The following is a 6,000-nucleotide window of genomic DNA, read 5'->3' as shown; positions in this document are numbered from 1 at the left end:
TGACAATTTTATTCCTGAAAGCACAATTTATAGGCCAGCTTCAAAGCTATAGGTCCTTCTAAGGCTATGGTTGGGGAATTCACATCAAAGTGGATATGCACATGTTGTTCTGATGTCAGAGCGGACGGTTGGTAGAAGTCTCTGTGGATTTACTACAGTCCCCAGAACAGGGATTAAATTATGCACTGAAGCTGCCTCTATAAACTACAGGAGACAGAGAATAAGTGGCAGTGCAATATCTCATAATCAAAGCCTGGCATAGTTATTTGCATCAGTCTCCTGTGAGTTGCCAGGAAAAGTAAGAGAAAGGACATATGTCAAGGGACACTCTTGACAGGACAGAGTGCAATCTGATTGTTAAAAAGTGACACCTCTATTACACTATTTTTCTGATTTTTTTAGAAATATCATTCAAACCATGTGTAGTTTTGGGGCACTGTTCCTGACAGATCAGTGATTCTCAACCAGGGTCCCACTCAACATTAGTACTGTGGGGTGGGCCAACTCCCTACACATGATTCACAAGATTAAACTCAAAAGATTTCAAATAAGAATCCAGTTTCAAAAATATTCTGACCTGTAGTAGTCTGTGTGTTCTTTGGGACAGAAAAATCGCTCTATTATTTTTCTGTTGTCAAAAAAACCATGTGAAAACTAAGAGCTGGCATGGTCACAGAGTGTCTTGAGCCTAACAATGGATATGCTGTGTCTAAAAAATGTTGAGGAACGTCATGATAAACAGTTAAAAAGTCGCCTCCATTTTTACCAAGCACAATAGCTCCTAAACAATCTTTTATTTAATCTAGTTTGGCTTGCTTCAGGTGCACAGATACAGAATTAAACTACACTGAAAGCTACAATTCATCCAGCTCCATAGATGACATTTAAAATGTCTCTTATTCACATGGAGCTAGTTGGAAAAGGAGAGACAAGAACAAGAGGTTATGGGGTGACAGCAGAGACCTGGAATAAGCTTTGTATCAGAAGCCAAACTTTCCAGGTCTGATTCAAAAAGCACCTTCTCTGTTTTGAGGTTTTCCCATTTGCTAATCTTGGTTAGCAGTTGGATTTTTTTTAATTATTTCCATTTGTGAGGCATCAGAAAAGATTCTTGTAATCAGATGGTTTTCAGCTCCCTTTCCATATTAGAAGAGGGTCGTAAACTATTTACGCTATCTTTCTGATAAACAAGTCAAACCAGATTAAATAGAGCATTGAATGTTTGGGGGCTATAGTGTTGTGCAAAAATAGAAAGGACTTGACAATCTGTATTAGCTCCTTTACTCCCTCATGTGTTTATTGCTCCTGGTTTTCACAGAAATATAAATGAAGTTTCAATTCCTTCTTACATGAACTAAGATAAGGTCTGCTGTTCACTAAAATATAGCATCTACATCTTGTTTTAATTATAAACAGTAACAATTTTTGAAATGCCATTGTTCATTTACTTTCAGGTAATATAAACATAACTGAGGAAGCCATCATTGGATCAGTGAAGTATTGGGTGTTAAACGTGTTAACCTCTTAACAAGACCTCAAATGAGATCTGTACAAATAAGCAGTTCATAGTTCAGGGGTGGGCAATTATTTTGGGCGGAGGGCCACTTACTGAGTTTTGGCAAGCCATCGAGGGCCGCGTAACAGGCAGCCCAGGGCAGATAAATATTAATTTTCTACATTTTTTAGGGGACCCGCGGGCTGGATAGAATGGCCTGGTGGGCTGTATCTGGCCCTCAAGGCTGCATTTTGCCCACCCCTGTCATAGTTGGTACTACCAATTCACTTTTGATGGGCTCCTTGGCTGCTGCTTATTTCCTCTCTGAAAAGTTTCGGGCCCAATACTTTTACAGGCAGAACAAATAAAAATTCATCTTTAGGGAACTCCTCTGTTCTTGGAGCCTGTGAGGTCCAGACAGGCCTAAGATTGGATAAAGTAGCTGCCCATTTTACTACTACGTGCAAATGGGAAGAAGAGTGGGTCAGGTATACTACATGGTGTGACGAGTGCAAATCCTATTTACCAGGCGCAGAACAGAAGACAAGGTTTTCTCTCACAAATTCCAAATAAGGTGGAACAAATTATTTTGGTAGGTAATGGGCAGGCAGTAGTCACCCATTTCTGCTTGCTATGACCTGAATAATGAGAAAGTAAATTATTCAGGCAAAATAGTCAATTGGATCCCAACAGGAATGTCCTCTCTCATCCCATGCTACCTTCCTCCTTCTTTTTCATTTAGTTTTATTATAGTAAACCTCTAATGTGAACTGAAACTAAATGTTTGTCATTAGAACCCATCAGTAATGTATCTTCAACTGCTTTACTTTATTAGTTGCATCTTTCATAAGCAGCCTATAAAGTTTGGATGGCTTTTTAAAAAAAAATTTTTTGAGCCACAGCACTATAGAGGCACTGACATCCTACACTGTCAGAATTTCTATCCAAAGCCCTGAGGCAAAACCAACCCAACCCAACAGTAATATTGGGCAACAGAGTACATTCATTGCCAGCAGAGTAGGGGTTGGGAGGTTGCCTTTTCTCTTCATGTGCAAGGCCTAGCTTAACAGGACTCAGGTCCTTGATAAGAGCCTCTAGATGCTACTATAGTTCCCACAATGGCCAGGCAATGTCAGACAGATTACAAATTTGCATGAATTCAAGAGTGACTTTGTGGCACTTTCGAATTCCTAATGCCGAGCTGTGACAACAGTGTGCATTTTTCAAGCTACTCCTACCCATTTTCCTCCATATTGGAGCATTTTAGCTTGCAAAGTACATTTAATAAGTCAAAATCTTTTTGTACCCTCTGGGTTCTCCTCCTGCTAGCTGGTTTTTAGTATCATCATTAGCGGCTCCTTCTTTTGCTGATATCCTTCAGAATCCTGCTCTCTGTCTTCTTCTGAATACCCCTGGAATTTTAAGGGGATCTCATTTGCTTCTACGGCCCTAGTTACTTCCTTTATACTGCTAATTTCCTATTCTTATCCGTGTATCCTCCCCAGCCTTCTGCCAGTGCCTCAGCTTTTTGACTCTCAACTATACTTGAATTTCCAACCCTCTAGGCACATTATATTTTCAAATTATTTTTTTCCTTACTTACCCACCTCCTTTCTTCATCACCATATGCAACTCCACTCTCCTTCCCTATAATCAGCTTAACACAGTGGTGTCATCCTTGATTTCTCTCCTCTTCTCTTCCTGTTTTCAGTTTCTTGCTAAGTGCCATCAATGCTACTTCTTTAATATCACCAAACTCCACCCTTGTTCTCTTCCTAAACCCACTCATTCAACTTTTCCCGCATGGTGGTTGTTACTTTCACCTGTCAGGCCCCACTGCTCTCACCTCTCCAATCTAACCCAAAGCCCTAGATCCATCTTCTGTCCCTGCCCTAATTCCACTTCTTCCCTCCTCTTGAATCCTTGTACTGACATCCTATTGAAACCACAGACTCCAAGTTCCTCAACTTTACGTTCTGCACATTCCTCACTTTCAGGACCCGAGCTTCAACTTGCTCACAGCTCTTCTTATGTCCTTGTATTCCTCCCACCACCCCAGGCCCTTGTCACTTCCGCATCACTTCAGTCCTCTCACTTTACTTTCCTCCTTCCAGGCTTAGTACCTCATTTCAAGCTACCCAATATAAGGGACTAGAGTGTAGGCAGTCTGGCCTAATGGTTAGGCCAATGAGGGGAAGCAGGGCCTGGGCCTGGGTCAAAGAGCATATACCAAAGCCAGAAAGCAGAGTCCTCAGAAATCCAGTCAGAAATTCAGAAGCAGAGTCCATAACACAGTCCATTGTCAGATGCCAAGTACCAATCTGGAGGACAATTCATAGAGCAAAGTCCAAAAAAACAGAGCCAAACAGAGCCAAGAAACAGAGTTGCGGGGAAAGCCAAAGCCAAAAAATAAGCTGAAAACCAGGGTCAGGAACCAGAAGAACAGGATGCAGGAACCAGGAGGCTTGCCACAGCATAACTGTTGAGTGACCTGTAGACCCAGGGTACACTGGTGTTAAATGGATGCGTGGTGCTCCCAGCAGGCAGCCAGTGTGCTTGCTGCTCCTAAACTGGGGAAGAGTTCATTACCTGGGGCTCGCTGCGGGTGTGGCTGCTGTGGTACTTGGCCTTCCTGCTCAGACACCCTGACAGCACTGAGCCCAGGCTGGTCTGTCTTATCAATGTCCCTGACACACAAACTCTTTGGGTGTTTTCCACTTTAGAAAACTCTCTTCATCTTTCAGGCTCACTTCTTCCTAGAATCCTGCATAGCATTCCCGCACAAAGAGTGCTTTAATCCTCTGAACGTTGTATTCTGCCTCCTTTAATCTGTTCTATTGTAGATCTGTAAAGCACCATGTACATTTGTGGCATTACACAATAGTATATATATTTTGTAAATCCTTCTCAAACTATTTTTTTGTCTTTAATTTGTTTTATAGCTAGAATACAAAGTTTTCCTGCCATCATCCAATCACTTTACACTATACTTTGCAATTTTACTTTTTGCTCTTAGGTTTACCTGTAGTTTAACATTCAAAGTATGGTTGTGGCACAGAATACCTCAACAGGGTTGTATTAAAAATGCCCTTTAAAATTCCAAAGCTTTGAACTAAAGAAATATATCTCAAGAAGTTTTCATGGAAAGTTCATCTCAGTTGGTTCAATTCAGCTAGACTTAGATGCACCTTTTCAAATAATAGAAAAAAAATGTAAAGGGGTCAGACCCAATCAATACAGTTGTTCAAACAGAATTCCAGTCACTGTGATGTGTGTACATTTTGTGCTCTTTCTTTGTACTGCTCCACTATGAAGAAAGGTTGCTTTTGCTAGTAGAGCAATAAAAGTCTTAGCCTTTTGAATACAGCCAACTAACCAATGGGAATGTTTACCAGGTGTGGAAAATATAGCAATTTTTCATGTCTTTCCTGTGCATGTCTCTTTGTTCTTTTTATAACTACGCAATCTACACACACAAACCGTACAAGCAAATGCTTTAAAATACCCCAAGACAGACATAAATCAGAGAAGTGAAGCTTCAGATCATTCCTTCTAAATCTCATATGTTTGAGAGTAAGTCAATCTGGTCTCTTCCTTGCATAAGAGCCAGAAGTTAATTGCCATAACACAGGGGAATATATAAATATCTGAGATTTGAAAATCTAAGTAAACGGCACAGAAGAAATATAAATCTGTAAGAAATACTTTAAAAATGTTATAACTACTATATTATATGTAGATTCAAAACAGAAAGTCTTCAGTAGATTTCAGATGTTTAGGTCAATGTATGCTTGAGCTTTGGCATTTTAATAAGCAGCAAAGGTTCGATATTATTTTCATGAACTTGCAGATAGTAAATCCACATGCAGCAACATTCTACACAAATGTTTTCTGGAATAAAATCTGCTCACTGAAAAAAACATCTAATTAAGTTTGTTTGTAACTTTGTATTTCTGACTGCAGTAGAATAAATTGTCTTCAGTGCTTTCAGTTGCTGTTACTATCTCTCTCTCTCTCCCAGTGGTTCTCAACTTTTCTGGACTTGAGGCACTCCTCAGAAAATAACAACTTAGTTTTCACTCTTTTTTTTTTTTTTACTACAGAGAAATAATAAAGCAATTCTTTTGTTGCAAAGAACTTAGAAAGGTCACAACACGTCAGACTGTTTTTGACACTATGGATTCCTATGTGAAAACTCTGGGTTTTATTTTGTGAATCATGTTTGCACACCTAACAGTGCTAACATTGTCAGGCCACGTTTCACATCCCTAGAAAGGATCTCAAGGCGCCCCAAGGTGCTACAGTCTATCACTTCAAAAATCTATAAAATGACTTAAGTAGTGCCAATACCATCACTGACCTAGAATTTTTCCTGGTAGTCCACCACACAAATGCAAAACAAGTAACGGAAGTAAAATATGAAAACAAGGAGATGCCATTCCTTTCAAAATAGCTGAAAGTAAGGCAGGTGTGAAAACTGCAAGGCTGTGAATTTGTACACTGTA

The sequence above is a fragment of the Alligator mississippiensis genome, chromosome 2, assembly GCF_030867095.1.
Source record: "Alligator mississippiensis isolate rAllMis1 chromosome 2, rAllMis1, whole genome shotgun sequence".
In the NCBI taxonomy this organism is placed as follows: domain Eukaryota; kingdom Metazoa; phylum Chordata; order Crocodylia; family Alligatoridae; genus Alligator; species Alligator mississippiensis.
This window is presented reverse-complemented; position numbering follows the sequence as displayed.